General features: G+C 36.2%; 1 protein-coding gene across 4 annotated transcripts in view; it reads right to left on the reverse strand.

The window, feature by feature from the left end:
• TRIQK (triple QxxK/R motif containing) overlaps positions 1–16008 on the reverse strand; it is a 136098-nt gene extending 120090 nt beyond the window's left edge. The window contains exons 1-3 of one of the 4 annotated variants that reach the window (XM_037803199.1): positions 15879–15987; positions 9346–9481; positions 6413–6572 (exon numbers count right to left, since the gene is read on the reverse strand). The gene's annotated coding sequence lies outside the window, so the exon portion shown is untranslated. Of the gene's footprint in view, positions 1–6412; positions 6573–9345; positions 9482–15276; positions 15378–15878 lie in introns of those variants that run through there. The other 3 variants (XM_037803203.1, XM_037803201.1, XM_037803202.1) reach the window with 3 other exon arrangements.
• Positions 16009–18456: the final 2448 nt, after the last annotated feature.

The following is an 18456-nucleotide window of genomic DNA, read 5'->3' on the forward strand; positions in this document are numbered from 1 at the left end:
TGTTTGTTTTCTTTTAACTTTTTTTTTCATACAGGTGATTTGAAAAAAGAAGGGAAAGTTAAAAAAAAAAAAAAAAAAAAAAAAAAAGAAAAAAGACAAACAAGGGGAAAAAAAAAAAAAAAAAAAAGATGTAGTGCCCCCTTGAGGAGCCTGTGGAGAATGCAGTGGTATTCGCCTACCCCACCTCCATGGTTGCTAACATGACCACAGACATAGGGGACTGGTGGTTTGATGGGTTGAGCCCTCTACCATAAGTTTTACCCTTGGGAAGACGGTTGCTGCAAAGGAGAGGCTAGGCCTCCCTGTATTTGTGCCTAAGAGTCTCCTCCTGAATGCCTCTTTGTTGCTCAGATGTGGCCCTCTCTCTCTGGCTAAGCCAACTTGAAAGGTGAAATCACTGCCCTCCCCCCTACGTGGGATCAGACACCCAGGGAAGTGAATCTCCCTGGCAACGTGGAATATGACTCCCAGGGAGGAATGTAGACCTGGCACCGTGGGACGGAGAACATCTTCTTGACCAAAAGGGGGATGTGAAAGGAAATGAAATAAGCTTCAGTGGCAGAGAGATTCCAAAAGGAGCCGAGAGGTCACTCTGGTGGGCACTCTTATGCACACTTTAGACAACCCTTTTTAGGTTCTAAAGAATTGGGGTAGCTGGTGGTGGATACCTGAAACTATCAAACTACAACCCAGAACCCATGAATCTCGAAGACAGTTGTATAAAAATGTAGCTTATGAGGGGTGACAATGGGATTGGGAAAGCCATAAGGACCAAACACCACTTTGTCTAGTTTATGGATGGATGTGTAGAAAAGTAGGGGAAGGAAACAAACAGACAAAGGTACCCAGTGTTCTTTTTTACTTCAATTGCTCTTTTTCACTCTAATTATTATTCTTGTTATTTTTGTGTGTGTGCTAATGAAGGTGTCAGGGATTGATTTAGGTGATGAATGTACAACTATGTAATGGTACTGTAAACAATCGAAAGTACAATTTGTTTTGTATGACTGCGTGGTATGTGAATATATCTCAATAAAATGATGATTTAAAAAAAAAAAAAAAAAAAAACAAACAAAAAAAAAAAAACACTCCATTGAGAAAGATCTTTGAAAAAAAAAAAAAAAAAATGAATGTAGTACAATGGCTATGAACTACTCTGAGTCCCTGCCTTTAAACTTGCTTTGTTTAGCTCAGATCAGAAGCTGGGATTTTGTGAAGGTAAACAGTTCTTATTCCATGAATTAACTACCTAAAGTAATTCCAGAAAAAAAAAAAAATCTTGTTTTCTAACTTTTTCACATTATTGGCCATAATCATAATCTCTGATTGGACCATATCTCTCCATAATGTGTCATACCCCCCACTATTCATTTTTAACTATGTGTCTCTTCCGTTATCTCTACTTTTTCCAAAAATGTTTTAGACACTGTTCCAAACACTTTCATATTATCTCTTCCAGTACAAAAATCTAGTTAACAACAGAACTGGGCTTCGCTTTTAATATAGATTATATCCTCTGAAAAATCCTTCCTATGCCTCTCTCCCCACAGTGATCTTTTTATACTTGAATTTGGATTTTATCTTAAAACCTTCTTTCTTCATTTGCCCTTAATTATTTTTCATTCTTTGTTAATGACCTTGTGATTGAACATTTTAATTTTTCACTGTACCACATCATTACTACTTCAATAAGGAAGTCCATAAACCATATCCATTATTTAACTCCTTAAATAATCATTAGAAAGAATTAATGGAAGATGGTCTACCAAATAGAGCAGTTCAGCCTATATAAGGTTGTATCCAGTGTAGTAATACTGAGATCGCTTGAGAGAAAGAAAAAGAAACACAAGATAGAGAAAAACGGCATCCTCTATTTTAACAGTATCTATAGTAAATGTTTAGTTAATTCTCTGAATTACAGTGGTAGGATTCTAAAAAGCTTCTGAAACAAAGGTACTGGGGAGCTCCGACATACTCACTCTTTCCCCTATTCTTTCTCTCCTAACACACATAAAGACACACCCACATATTGCAAACAAAAAGAACAAAATTCAATCTTTAATCATGAGCATTTGAAGTTATTTTTAGGTATTAATTTTGCACTTCAATGTGTCCTTCCCAAGAAAAATATATCCTAGGACATTTTTTTTTTAAATTCACTTTCATTCTGCTTTAGCCATGGACCTCCTAGGTCTGTAATTATAGAAAACAAAGTTCCTTACAAATGGCAAATCACATTTAATTGCTTTCTTGAAATGCTGCCTCTTCAGTGTGTAAGGAGGGAGGGGTTGGAGAAATTTCTTCACAGTAATGGTCAATGATATTTAATCATAAATTAATTATTTAAAATAAATAATTATCCTTTTCATGATTTGATGGAGGTACTACACTACCATATAAAGGTTTAGATTATCAGTGTTACAACAGAAAAGTTATTTTACCTTAGACCTATCTGCTATTAGGTTTAAAATATTAAAATGTAGGTTTTTTTCATATTAAATTCAGGCCACTGTTTAAGCAAGGATCTTTGCTTTGAACACTGAAGAATACCAAGCAATTAAAACAATGTCTGGTACAAAGTAGATACAATATATATTTTTGAGTAAATAAACAATCTCCTGAAAATAATTGTATTTAAAAGATCCATATTGTATGTTTAATAATTGTAAATGTAATTAAAAATGCTTTGGGCTTTAAAAATATAACAGAAGCTATCCATCTTTTTATAAGAATGCGAGCCTAATAAAAGGTGAGGCTAATTCCTGCCTACTGTAACTCATTTCCTTTCTCTTTCTGCTATTTTTAGTTGAGTCGAACAAGTTAAGCTGATTTTCCATTTTTAAAATGGGTAACCTATCTCATATGGCTGTTGTAAGGATTAAATTAAAAAGATAATTCAAGTAAAGTACTTAGCACAGTGCCCTTCACATAGTAAGTGCCCAATAATTGTTATTGATATCAATACATCATGCTGGTTTAATCAATCACTCATGGTTGAAGGCACCATGTAGCCCAAATAGTATTTTAGACCAAAAGACATTTATACTTGATAAACTCACATTCATAAAAAACTAAATGAACTCCCCTTTATTTAAGATACTTGAAGTTTAAGAATGGTTTCAAAATAGTTATACTAAGCTTCTATCAGCTTAATTACATGTAAAGTGTACAGTTTCTATGATTACTTGATCTCTAACACCTTCTACCATCAGCTTTAACACCTTCTAACATCTGCTAAGCAGCTTCAACAAAAATATCTCTGGATAACTTTAAAGATGCCAAATTATGTATGCTGTCTTATCTTCAGCAAGTATTGCAAACTGGATTAATAGAGTTTAATTTACTCAATTACAGTATATGCACACAATTGACACTAAAATGTATTTACTTTCTAAACTGGAAATCTTCTAGACAAAAAAAAAAGTTTAAATACTATTCTCCATTTTAAAGCCAACAACTGAATCTCTTTGTCAGAATCCAAATTCTCTTCCAGTCAAAAGAACCTTCTCTGGTCAACACTTCCACCAATTCTTTGTTGTAACTCTTGATGTTGTTTCTTAAGTCACTATTTCTCTTACATATCCATCACCTGCATTGTGCAATCAATACAGTTCCTTCTAACAGAACAGTGTAACAATAAATAAAACTGGTTTTGCCATCAAGGCATCAAAACTTTAATCTGCAATGACAAATTTAGTATCCCAAATGTTTAAAATAACCCTGGCCTAAAATATAATAGGAAACAAGAAACAATTTTAGAATATCCTTTAAATTATAATACATTACAAGCAAAGTCTTGTAAAAACCTTCAAGAAAAATATAAACATTTCAACCACTTTTCTGATTTTTTTCTGAAATGAAACTTAACCAAACATTGTATTATTTTATTTAAAAGTCTATCATATAACAAAATAGTGTTATATATCATATAACACTAAAGCAAAGTGTTAATATAGGGTGGCATGTGGGAACTCGGTAGTTATGCAGGATTTATCTGTAAACCTACAAGTTCTCTAATGCAAGTAAGTGAACAAAGTCTAATATTTAAAAATGACTTTATAAAAGCACTGGATAACTACTTCACTAATTTTAGAAAAATTTCCTGTTATGAAATGATTGTGTTTTCATCATCTCAATACAATTCTGGGGCAAGGGCTGGATTAGATCTTATGAGCCCCTCTTACAGATACTGCATACATAAAATTCTTTTCAAGTATATACTTTCAAATTATTGCTGAATTCTAAACAATTTAAAGAAAAAAAGGAACTGAGCTTCCCAAAGCAATTATTGCCATGAAATGTCATCATAATTGACTCCATTGCTTCCAATCTTGCTCCCCTCAAATCTATCACCCTCCTTGCTCCTAGAATGATGTCTTGCAAACTAAAATTTGGTCAAGAAACTCCCCTGAAGTATATTACACCCTTCAATGTTTCTCCATATCCTTTAAAATGGAGTTTGGGATACTATGCCCTTGCCTTTTTCTCCAGTCTCTTTACCTGGCTTTATCCCACACATTCTCTGGGCACTGACTACTTTGAACTGCATACAGTTCCCTGAAATTATCATGCTACATAACAGCTTATTGCCTTTGCCCAAGCTGTTCCTTTTTCTGGAAATGCTTTTAATTACTTCTTTACTTGAATACCTGATACTCTTCCAAAACAGTGGAAGGGCATGGCAATCATTGATTCTTTTCTCAAATCTTCCAATTCTCCTCTCCCTATGGACACAAGACAATTTTGTACTTCACAGTCCCCTTTTGAAATTAAGTAATTTGCTTTGACTAATGAAATTCTAAATGCCAGTGCACAATTAGCCCCTCTCCCTTCTCACTTTTGGAGTGATAATAGAACATCCAGAAGAAGACTTCAATATCTTGGGTCCGCAAGCTTACTATCAACTCATTTTGGACATGTTGCTTGTGTGAGAAATAAATGTTTGTTGTGCGTAGACAGTGAAATTAGAAATTGTTTGTTACAATAGCATAACCTAGGCTATTCTAACTGATACAAAGTGTTATTCTTTCAGGAAACCTCTCATAAGCCCAAGACTGTCTAATTTAAATGCTGCTTCTCTAAGTGATAATAGCATTCTGCCCATACTCTTATCATAACACCACACTAGTTAGATGGCTGCTGTAATTATCTTATCTCCCTTTTTAAACTGCACTCCTTGAAAGCAGGAACTGTGTAGCCTCCTATTGCCTCATCACCTGGCAGACTGCCTAGCTCATAAGAATTGCTTAAAATATATCTGCTAAATTAAACATTCATCAACTAATGCACTTATCAAGGGTCAGGGACTACTCTAGTTGCTAGAGAAAGAATAAAAAGAGAGCAAACAAAAATCTTTATCCTATAGGACCCTATATGCTCATGACGGAGAATGAAAATAAGCAAGACAAATAAGCATAAAACATATGGTTTACTAGACAGTGATAAATGCCCAATGAGAAAAAACAGAGCAGAAAAGGGGATTTAAGTATTGGATGGCGGCCAGGTAAGGCCTAGTGTAGAAGGTAACCTTTTAAGAAAGACATAGAGGGTAACCTTTTAAAAAAGACCAAAAGGAAAGAAGGACACTGGCCATGCAGATAGCTGAGGAAAGAGCAGTTCAGTAGCGGGAATAGCAAGTGCCAAAACCTGGAGATGGGAACATACCTGGTCTCAAAGAAAGCAAGAGGACCAGTATGATTAGAGCAAGTGCGTAAGGAAAAGAGTGGTTACAGACGACATCAGAGAGGTAACAACAGGTTAGGTTAGGTCTTGTAGAGACATGAAAGCCAGTTCAAGAGATTTAGCTTTTATCTTGAGTGAAATGGGGAGCTATCTAAGGGTTCTGAGTAGAGTGGGGGGGAGGAGATGAGGTCAGAGATGTAACAGAGGCCCATCCTCTTTCATTTTATGCCATAATGCCTCTCGCCACAATACATGTGAAACATAGTTGTATCAATTAATTAAGAAACCAGATTTAAAATAATGTTGAATAATTAATATTTTATGATGACCTTAATCTATTCATTACTTACTATCCAAGGACATTAAGTATTAGCAAAATACAATAATTACCAAAATATAATAATGTATCAAACATCAAGAGAGACCAAGTATTTTGTATAGCATCAAATCCTAGTAGACAATCAATAGCAAATGATTTAACAAATGAATCAGATACAGATTTACAGCTCTATAGACCTTGCTTCATTTACCTGGCTTTTCCCAAATACCACAATATAAATACAACTAAAAATATATCCCCATTGTAATACTGCCTTGCATAAGAAAGAATTACATTCCAAACCCAAGTTCACTGCCAGAGCAAACTAACCAAAACAAGAAAAACAAAGGGAAAGAAAATAAACTACAAATCAAAACACCTTTTGCCGAACGTTAAATCAAATAAACACACCTTGTGTTGTGTCCTTGACGCTGCCAAGTCTGTACTCTGGAGGGATGCCAAGAGTTGAGATTTTTCCCAAGGCAAGGTTTTTACCAAGGAAACTGTACTCGCATTTCTGGCAAGTTCAATTCCAGATACCAAAAATAATACTCTTGGTTGCTTTTTCTTACTGCAATTCAAAATAGAGTACATGAAAATATTAAATGTATGATCTCCAGCTTCCTAGTCATCCACAAAATAAAATCACTGTGGTGGCATTTTCCAAAAGGTGTTTCTTGGTATGACAATAACTCCGTTACATATTCAATCCAAGTAAGTTTTTATGGCCAAATATTGTTGGAAAATGTTGCATATTATGCTTCCTTTTTACAAGGCATATTATCGTAACAAAGGCTCTAAAAAGTCCTATTTAAATTTACTTAACCCAAAACGTCCCAAATTTATTTGAGTAAAGACCCCTCTTAACATTGTAATAACTAGTAACATTATTTTTTGCAGAACATACTTTAAGAATGGTTCATTGTAGAGTCATTATCTAAAAAGTAGTAGAAGAAGCTTCCACTGTGTTTTAGTCAAGTATGAATGTTAGATTAGTTTGAAATTATTTTCACTTATTTATATCTGTATAGAGTCTGATGTATAAAACAATTGTATTTACTCAACCCCAAACCTTTAAGTTCACATAGTTTATCACAAATTCTCAAAACATTCATGTGGGAGAGGTACAATTAACCAAAACTGAGAAACAGAGTTTTTTAATGATTAAGTGCTCAAGCATACACAGTTGACAAGAAGGGCAGATTTGAACTCGATTCTATCCAATCAGAGAGCTCACTCTCTTTCTAGAGGGAAAATGTGTTCACACTACTCATCTGAGCTATCAGTGCTACACAGATAAAATGGAAACAAGAGCCCTTTTATATATATCACAAAGATCAATGTAAGAATGAAATGAGATCATTCTTATGAAAATATGCATCAAATATAAAGGTCTATATAAATGTGAGACAATATTATTGAAAACTATTTTCATATATATCTAAATCAAGTTTAAAAATGGGATATGGTCAGTGAAATTCTAAGCAGAAGTTCAAAACAAATATTTAGCTTTATTTGATTAAACATTGTTTTTCAATTTTCTAAGAAAAAGAAAATCATATGTTTGTTCAAGTAGTCTGTAACTAAACTTCTATCATTTCAAGTTTTCATAAAGTTTTTATAGGCCATATATAAAAGTGGTGATGTGTGCAAACACATACATTATGTTTAGTCTTAAAGCAGTTCTACATACCCAGGAGAAGCCAGAACAGATTACTCTGTTACCTTACAGGTAACCTCTTGATCTTCTGAAAATTTTTAATTTTTTCAGTTTATTTAATAGTCTGCTTACATAAACTTACACCCCACATAAGTTCCTAGGATAATTAGGGAACTGTTTATATGTCCTCCTTCAAGGAAAAGTTTGGTATAAATAGGACATAGGAAAGTATACTCCAACACAACTTTTATCCTGTGAAAATATAGACAGATAATTAAATAATTTTATGGTGTGTAGTATTTGAGAACCACTATTCTTAAACAGTAATCTGATCATGTTGCTCTACTGTGTGAAAAACAAAAATGGAGCCTCATTACTAAAAGATGAAAATTGTTTTGCATGGCTTATTAGAGCCTCCTAAATGGGCCCAGTGGATACTTACTGCCTCAGCTCTAGCCACTTTTCTTGAAAATATGTTCCAGCCACTGAACTTATTACTCTTTCAGAACCACATTATCCTATTGATAGCTTCATGGCTTTGCAAATCTTGTTCTCCTTGCCTCAATGTTACCCTAACCCAGCCTTAGAAACTTGAATTCACAGGAATCCTTCAAGACCTCATTTTAACACCACTTTCTTTGCATAATTCAACTATACTCCCAGACAAATCTTTGCTGATTAATTGACTGAATTATATCTCACTTACTACACATTGTACATGCTTATCTCTACAAACTTTAAGAAAATTTCGACAGACAATAGTAAAGTATTCATTATTGCTTACTGAAAACAACTGCAGTATTAACTGTTTTTGTCTTTGAAAATGAAATTCTAAATGCTTTATACAAATTGTGTTTCACTTAAGGCACAAGGACAGAAAGAAAAAAATTTGGATTTTTAAATGTAAAGAACAGTAGATTCTTGGTTTTAATTCCAATAAAACAAAAGTGATGTCATTGAAGGACTATAATTGAATAGATTTGGATTCCATGAATTAAAAAGAAGAGTTTAACATTATACACTAAAGCTTACAGTTTAGGTCAAGAGTTGGCAAACTTTTTCTGTAAAGGGTCTAATACACATTTTAGGCTTTGTGGGCCAAGAGGCAAAATGGACCTATAAGTGTGTCTACTGTGATTTGTAGTACACAGAGCAGCAGCGTAAAGAAATGAGAGCACCTTATTTGCTTCTGTTACAATTAATGACTCTGCTGTGGCAGTACAAAAGCAGCCACTGGCAATATGTAAATAAATGACCGTGTGTGTTCCAATAAAACTTTATTTATGAACAATAAAATTTGAATTTTATATAATTTTTACATGTCACTAAATATTATTATCCTTTTGATTTTTTTCAACCATATAAAAATGCAGAAAACTATTTTTAGCTCATACATCATACAGAAAGACAGCAAGTGAGATCTGTCCCAAGGGCTACACTTTGCTGTGGTTTAGATATGTTTTTTGTAAATCTATTGGTACTCTTTGATTACCAGGTTTCATCTCCGGCATAAATAAATCAGACGGTCTCAAAATTTTATTTAAATCTAAGTTGTTATTGAATTATTTCATTTTATAACTTCTCATGCAAGCAATTTTTTCTACATTTGCAGTCAATTTTTAACTAGATTTAACAAAATTATTAGAGTCATCTCTATAGGGTATTCTAAGAATCCAGGACATACCATCAGGTTTTTTTATAGCATTGCTTTTGTGTTGATGTTGCACCATCTTTCAGTCAGCTGCTGTTTGTCAGTCCCCCCTCCAAACTCCACCATGCAGTTCAGAGTCCCTCATATACATACGAGTGGTTTTCTGTTGCTATCATACAAGAAAAACAAACTGCATGAAAATTAAAAAACCAAACTAAAAATGTCACTCTGTTGTCCTCTGACATTTAAAACTGCAGGAAAGAAGTCTGAGCCCCACCTAATTTGTTTTCTGACAGTAATATGTTTTTTATTCTTTCTTTCAAGATACATGAAGGACTTTTTTATCATTACAATTTGAAAATTCAGTGACGGGTCACTTTTTGTTGCCACGTCTTACATAAAAGAAGTCCTCTTATCTACATTCATACATCTTTTTCAGCTCAGGAAAGTTTTATTTCAGTTATCTCTGTTACTTTTCTTTCACATGTTCTGTTCTCTTCTTCAGGAACAATATTCTAGTTTCTTCTCCAGAAACTTCAAATATCCATATGGTGCACTTCATTCTTTGTCCCCCATATGTCACCTTCTTTCTCATGATTTTTAATTTTTTAGCTAGGAAAGCCACACTGATTAAACTTTCTATAAAAATATCAATTCTGCTCTACTGCCTCAAATATGGATTTTAAATCTGCTTTTGCAGTAGGCAGAACAATGCCCCACTCTCAAAAATGTTCAAGCCCTAATTCCAGAACTTGTCCTTACATGGCAAAAGGGACTTTGCAGATGAGATTAAGTGAAGAACCTTCAGATAGGAGATGATCCAGGATTATCCAGGTGGGTTTTTAAAAGTGGATAACCTTTCCCAAAAGTGGTCAGAGAGAGACATGACTACAGAAGAATGGTCAGAGACATGCAATGCTGTTGGCTTTGAAAGTGGAAGAAGGGGGCCTTGAGTCAATGAACGTGGATGGTCTCTAGAAGCTGGAAAAGGGAAGGGAAAGCCACTTTCTAGAGCCTCCAGAAAGGAAAGCAGCCCTGCCTACACCTTGATTTTAGTGTTGCTTTGAGCCACTAAATTTGTGGTAATTTGATCAGCAGGATTACAAAACAAACACAGCTCTCCTATTTAGTTTGTTTGCCATCTTTTTGTATCACTCTTTGGTATTACCAAATTCCTACTGTCACTTCTTCACTGTCTGTTCTTACATGCAGTTATTCTCCTATCCATAAATGCCATATAATCTTGCATTTATTTAGATGTTAAAGGATTTCCTGAAATGTTCTCCCTTAGCTTAATCTTCTTGGATTTTCACAGGTATCCCTCTGAGTCTTCTGTTGATTTCCTCTTCCTTGGCTTTGTGGGTTTTTTTTTTTTATTTTATTCATTTTCATATGCTAAATTTATTCAAATATAAGTTGGCACTAAAAGAGATCTTATAAAGTCCAATGGTTTCCAATTGCGTATGTGTTGAGGGAAGAGAGAACAAGTAAGAGAAGGAAAGGGGACAGAGAATGGACCCCAAGGAGCACAGTCACAACAGAATCAGGGGTGGGGGGTGGGGTTCTTTTTAAAATTATACCTTCCCATCCTGAAAAAATCTGATATGTCCCTGCCCAGAGAGATACAGGGCTGTACTGAGTCACAATGAAAAATGAGAATATATTATAAAGTCCCAGCATATTGTTCAGAAAAAGGTAGAGAATCACAAATCTTCAACCCTTTCTTTTACAGATAAGGACCTTCGGGCCTAGAAACATTATATAACCCAACAGAGGATATTTATCTACTCCTGTAACTAAATCCAAAACTTTCAGTTCAGAGCACCTTCCTCCCTCCCCCAATCCATAATCTACAATTAAGACTTTTCCACAGTTATCTACATAATTTATTACTCTATGTCTTGCAATATTTGAATAATATACTATTATTCAAACTATGTGAAATGAATGTTCTTTGGATCAAACTATCTTCCTTTTATCTTTGGCAAAATTTTAAGTTGTTCAATCTAATTGGTTTGCTATTTTTGCAACTATTTCACTACATAATACCATTACAGAAGAACTACGCTATTTTATTCCTGCTGTCATTCTCCTTGTTCAATGGCTTGAAAACTATGCAAATTTACAAGAGCCTCCCATTTATGGAACTGTCTTCAACTTCTGACTCAACAAAACAGTTTCTTAAATCTCTGAGTACAGACTGCTTATCATTTTATTGTTGTTAACACTTCAAAAATTAATAGGTAAGCTAAGAGAACATTTTTTCATGGAGATACATACCTATCTCACTCTACTGTTGCAAAGATAAACATTTCTATCATATAAGTAAGGATTAAATATATGTAATAAGGTAAGAAAAAGATTTAGCTCTAGAACTCTATGATCTTTATATGTCATCAATAAGAAAACATCTCAAGAAAATCAAATATGCTAAAATACGTCACTGTTTGTGGTAATTTGAAGTTGTATGTACACCCAGAAAAGATCATGTTCAAAAGAGATCCGCAAATCCATTCCTGTGGGTATAGGCCTATTGTGCATGGAACCTTTTGATTAGGTGATTTCAGTTGAGGAATGCCCCAGGGTGGGTCTTAATTTTCTTACTGGAGTCCTTTAGAAGAAGATAAATACCCCCAGAGAAGCCAGGATATTAAATTCAGAGAAGCATCCAGAGAAGCTGAGAGATGGAGCAGCCAGAAGCTGAAAGCAAGGAAACCCAGGAGAGAAGGACCAGCAGACACCGCCATGTGCCTTCCCATGTGACAGAGGAGCCCAAGCTTACCAGTAGCCTGCCTTCAGAGTCCAGGTATCATCCTGCTGATCCCTTGATCTGGACATTTTCCAGAGTCTCAGAACTGTAAATTTGTAAGCTAATAAATCCCCATTGTAAAAGCCAACCCATTTCTGGTATATTGCATTCCGGCAGCTTTAGCAGACCCAAACACTCTTTTACCTTAATATCATTTTAGTCATTCTTGGAGAATACCAAAGACTATATGCTAAGCAGTAGTATTAGAAGACCTTCACACTTAGAGCCCAAGCTAAGGATACTAGAAGCATGGATACATACAAATAAAGATTAGGGAGAAACATCCTTTCTGGCCTACCCTCATGTTTCCATGTAAGGGAACTTCCACTGGAGCAATGGTTCTCAGTGGGGATACTTCGGCATTGGAGTGGGGAAGGAAAATTCTTCACTGAGCTGGCAGACCCCTACATTAATGTAATATTTCCTATCCCTGAACTTCAGGGTCCCCAAGGCCAGCAACACCTCTTATTACATTGTTTTAGTTTAAATCACCCCTGCATATTTCAAATGGTCCAGAGGTATCACCTCTGAAAACCAGAGCACCACATTAACAGTTCTGGATTCTGACCCCACCCCTTACTCACAACTTCCTAATGGAAAGTTATCTGATAGGTGGCTAAAATCCACTGGTGGATAGAGCTAACCGATTACAAATCTTTAAGCACCAGAGCAGTAACTCCAGGTAATTGTATCTGTTCTACAAACCAAAACTTTCTCTCTGCTGGACTGAATTAAGTTTGGGCTCTGGGAATCAGAGTGGGGACAGAAGGGGGCAGGAGGTACTAGTACTCATTTTTGGTGCCCCATCCCCAATCAACTCATTAGTAACAAAGATGATGTTTCAAACTCCACACATTTGTTTACAAATTCAGGAGGTGAAGGAAAGGACTGTTATTTACTGAGCCCTTAAAATCCCCAAGAGTAAGATGATAAAAGCGTAACACTGAAGGTAAAATTAAAATATATATAAATTTTAACACTCACCCACATACATACACATACACATCTACAAAATGTTAAACTGACCACATTATCATTTCTTTTAAGTTGAAGCCAAAATACTTCCAATCTAAAAAAAATACCAGTTTTTCTTCTTGCCCTCATCACTTCAGTTAACTCTGAATGTTGCACTTTTTTTTTTAATGCTGGACATTTACCTGCTCTCTCTAGTCCATTTAGCTCTATTTGAGGTCCACTACCAGAAATGTGGAGAGTAAGAAAGAATAGCTTGGCACTAAACACTTTGAGTAAAATTGTAAGTGCTGAGAAATAAGTACTCCTATATACTCTTACATTTATTAGAAAAGCAATAAATCTTTTCCTCAATTCTTTTCCTTACTCAATAATCATGTTTTATATATGGTACTGGTTCCCACTTTTATTCATTAAGCTAGATAAACGAACTTAGACAAAGAAAATATTGAAGTCTAATTATAGCCTTCTATTTGAATACAGAAATCAGGGAAGGAGCAATAGTGGAACCAAGCATAATGATTTTTAGCCATGGGAAATTAAGATATTATAAAAGATCACTCATTTAAATTGAGGAAAAGGATTCTAGGAATAAGATGATATTCCAGAGGCATGTACTAAACAAAATCAGGAATATGGACAAAACAGCTTTCCTTTGTCCACAATAGACTTGGATAGAAAGGAAAGTTTATGTATTTAATATTTACCTCAAAAATACTATTTAATATCTTCCCAGAATATTTGACAATCATTTCTCTTTCCACAGGCTTAAATATAAGATCATGCTTTAAAAGACTAAGATTAGAGGTCATTTGAAATAAAATATAATTTACCTGGTTTTTTTAACAGTAGCAATTTATTGAACATTGGTAATTCCTGCTTGTTAAAGGGATAAAAAAAAAAAAAAAAAATAGATCAACTGAAGACCCGGAACTAAGGTAATAATTATTTAGATACAGACACCATAAAAGGCAATGTGGAAAAAAAGAAAAAGACCCAGCACTGCTACCAGCTATTTAGCTTTGGGTAAGTCACTCAGTCTCTCTTTGAGATGAGGCAAGGGTAGAGTGATTTCATGATAACCAAAGAAAGTTCAATGAAAACAGGTGTTCTTAATCTGAGATCTATATAAACTTCAAACTGCGCCTTTTTCTGGGGAAGAAGTTAATAGCTTTCCTTGTTTTCTCAGAGTGTATATGACACCAAAAGGGTTAATAATCATTGGATTAGAAGGTAATTTTTGCCAACCTTTCAGGTTATGTAGCTACTTGAAAAAATCTAATTTTTCAATGTTGAGGGACAGGCGAGAGTGACATGCAAGACACTTCTGTTGCTACCTAATCAGAACACAGAATCAATTAAGAGCAGATGAGTGGGTTTCTATCCCTATACCTAAATAACCCAATGATTAAAAAAAAAAAAAAAAATCACAAGGGAAATTTTAAAGTACTTTAAAGTGAATGATAATGCTTCCTGTGTTTACAAATTCAGATCATCTAGACGAAAAGATAGATCAAAAGTATAGTCAGTGATACTTGGCATCTGTGTAGATTACTGTTTTAGTAAAGCTTGCACAGTAAATTATTTCTCATCACTTTTTAGTAAGGGCACATATTGATATCCCCATTTTACAGATAAGAAAATAGTTCATGAGGTTTATTGCCCAAGGACAAAAATTTCAAAACCCTTCCAGTTTCTTCACTTCTGTGCCAATGTTCTTTCCAGTGTTAATAAGCAGTACAAGCTTTCTTCCTAGGGATTTGCATTGTTCACATGGCTTTTAGCTCCTTTGTGTTTTCTCTGGAATGTTTGTTCTGCTGAATCATTTGGAGTCACATGATTTGAGCACAGGAGAGGAAGAGATTTAGAATCGTTATCTGTGCTTACCATCTTGTGTTTAATTTTTGAATATGAGCCCAATGGAACAAAAACGAGCTTTACGGACGCTGAAAGGTACACTATATATTGGGGTTCCTCAGTAATAAATTGCCTTCACTTTCTGAGAAAGGTCACTGAGCTGAAACAGCCAGCAGTGAGAGAAAAAAATTCCAGGTAGGAGAAACCGGATCTCCTCATCCCGCTTTTCCTAGCCATCCACGTGGACACCAACATTTTATGGGTACAGGGATTCACCATGCACCAAGAAAATTATCCCACCCCCAAGCCCCAATAAAGCCACCCACCCTGCCTGAAGTTCTCTGCAAACGTTTTGGTCTGCGGATTCTTGTTCGTTCATTGGGGCGGTGCAGGAGATGAGAGCAATACGCGAAAGCGAGCCCTGAGAAGAACCAACAATGCACAGTACTGGACAGTGGGATATACGTCCACGAGTTGACTGACAGCAAAAGGAACCAATTAATGGCAGAGTGGAAGGCCGCGTGGGGGGGGAAAGGCGGGGCTAAGGTTTCCCCGGCCCAGCAACGGGCGCAGGACTAGCTGGCAAGGGCGGGAACCGCAAGTTCCTAAGCAACGGCGGCGGCCACGCCCACCCGCCCCCGTCCGATCCCGCGTCCGCCACCCCCACCCCAACCGCAACCGCCCAGAACCCCGGGAATGGGCACCGGGTATGTGATTACCATGCCTACTCGATTTCCCGGGCTCTAGTTCCTTCCAGAGCTTCCCTCCGCCCACCGCCCGCTCAAGTGCCGCTCCCCGGGGCAGAAAGATCAGCTCCTAAACGCTTTTGGGGCTCGCTAAGGAGGCGCGCCCGCTTTCAGTCCCAGAACCTGAGCTTCCCCGGCAGGGTCTCTGCAACTGTTCCCCCTCGCTCGACACACACACACACCTCAGCTCAGCCAAGGCAATGGCCGACAAACTTCGTGTCCGGCTGCAAATATTGCTGTCCACGGTCCTGTCAATCAGAGGCAGGGGCGGGACGAGCCAGCTGCACACCCCTGCTCCCAAAGGGCGATACGGAAAAGAGGCGGGGCTTGACGGACATGGGCGAGACCAGGCCTAAACCTGCTCTCCGATTGGTGGGTCTCGCTCCCGCCTCTCCGCCAGTCCAGGACGCAGATGCGCCGGGCCTGGGGCCGTTTAGTTCTTTTGGCGCGTGTCCAGGCTCCAGTCTTGGGGCCCAACAGCTCTCATCTGGATCTCCTCATTTCTAAAATGGAGAAAATACCCATCCCACAAAGTGACTGTGGACATTGTGACTTTATTTTATAAATGTAAAACACAAAATACGTTATTTCGATAATTGAACCCTTCCCAGCTGAAAACACACACCCTAATTCACATTCTGAGGGGAACAACCTGAGATGGAAGTATGGACTGTCTCTGAAAATAATGTAGTGGGCAAATTCAAGCAGGAAAAAAAAAAAAAAGGAAGAAAGAAAAAAGAAAATTGTATGTTAATTTTAACTTTCAACAGGAGGTTAATCAATTCAGGCAAATGGATTCCTAAAACATGACCAACATCTAAGGTTTGCGGGTGTGTTCAGGTGATGGGTACACAGTTTTGTCATCTACAATGGACAAAATATTTATTGCTAGTTATTATTTGGAAACCATTTGACAGTTGGATGCTCTGTATGTTATACTCATGCAATCCTTACAACACCCACTGAGGGATATTACCCACAACCTATGAACAACGAAACTCAGGCTCACTTATTTATTCAATCTTTCAACAAATGTAATTGCCTGCAGTCATTTTTTTATACTGCAATAAACTGAATTTAGAATTCCTTCAGAAAATTACACTACCTCCAATTTAATTTTTCTCTTGCTCAAGTATGTCACATTATTCCTCTAAGCCATTCCACCATATATTAAAAAAGAACCCCTGAGAAAATAAGTTGCATACAAGAGAACTGAGACAAGCATAAATAGACTAACTAGAAGTTTCCTGAAATCTCCCAGGACATCAGGGCCAGAAATTATATCCAAAATGTAATTTCATTCCTGCCCTCCAAAACTGGTCTCCAGTTTCTCTCCCAGAAATAAAGATAGAGTTAAATGAGATTATCTTAATACTCTTAACCAGATATTTTATTTTAGCTTTAAAATAGTGAAAACACTCTTTCCTACTATACTAAACCAACACCCAGAAAAGTTTATTTTGAAAGATACAGTAATAGTAAAGAAAAAAAAGCAACACCTCTGTACAAGTGCTTTGAAATTCAGCTAAAATGACCACCAGATTGTGATAGGTTTTTGGAATAAAACACATTTCAATTGCAAATGATTTCATCCTCTTGTCCTGCTGAATTTCCTAATTCTTCTGAAAGCTTGCTAACTATGACTACCTCTGTACAAAAATTTCTTGATTTGTATGACTTATGATTCCAACTATGCTTCTTTAATTTTTAAAAAAAAAAATGGTTTTAGACAAAAATAAAAAGCTATGATTGTATATTAATAAGTATATTATTTAAATAAATACCATAAGATTTAAATGAAAGTGGTGAATATTTATTTGAATACTTTTTCAATAACATATTCAATTAGATACAGCAAATACATTTGTTTGAATATTCTCACATATATGAGACTATATATTTAAATAAATGTATTGTATGCATGTAAATGTGTAATCATTGAAGTAAACACAGCTGTATATTCCCCATAAGTATAGATCCAGATGTTTGAAGCATACAAATTTCTGGAACCCTACACCTTGGTGTCTAGTGACCACTGCTGCCTTAACTTACCTTTAGCTTGACTAAGCTTTAGACAGGCCTCTCACTGACTCCATGACTTTGACCTCTCTCTCACCCCAGCACTTAGTCCATCCTGTTGCTTGAGAGGAACCTAACTGGACCTAACTGTCCAGTCCCTTACAGACTCTAGGTAGTCTAATCACAGCAAGAGAAAACACTCTGCACCAAATGGCCCTAATTGCAAACTCAGTAAATTACTCACCCATCCCAGTGATCACCTCCCCTTAACATCCTCCAAGCATTTTTCCACTAGCCCACCCCAGCTGTTAAAATCCCTGCTGTCTTTTGTCTGGAAGAAGATGAGTTCTCTAACTCTTCCCTGCTGCATTAGTCCTTAAATAAAGTAGTCTTCCATGACAGTTTAACATTGTTCAGTGCAAATTTGTCTTTGAATGTATTTCTACATTCAGTAGAAAATACTGTGCTACATATGTGTAGGAGTAAATTTTAAAACTGTTTTCAACCTGAGGAAATGAGGATAGAACCATGAATAATAAGCCTCTACTACGGAATTTTTTATCTTGAACATATCCTTATGAGATGAGTTTGTCCTAGGGAGTTGTTCTGCAGGCAGTTTTCTGATCCATAAAGCAGGCACTAGCCAACTTACCCTAAAGTAGTTTTGAAAATGTCTTTCAAAATTGCGGTCGCGGTTACTGCTTCTAGGGGGAGGGGCGGCCGGTAGCTGAGCCCTCAGCT

Source organism: Choloepus didactylus, chromosome 14 (genome assembly GCF_015220235.1).
Source record: "Choloepus didactylus isolate mChoDid1 chromosome 14, mChoDid1.pri, whole genome shotgun sequence".
In the NCBI taxonomy this organism is placed as follows: domain Eukaryota; kingdom Metazoa; phylum Chordata; class Mammalia; order Pilosa; family Megalonychidae; genus Choloepus; species Choloepus didactylus.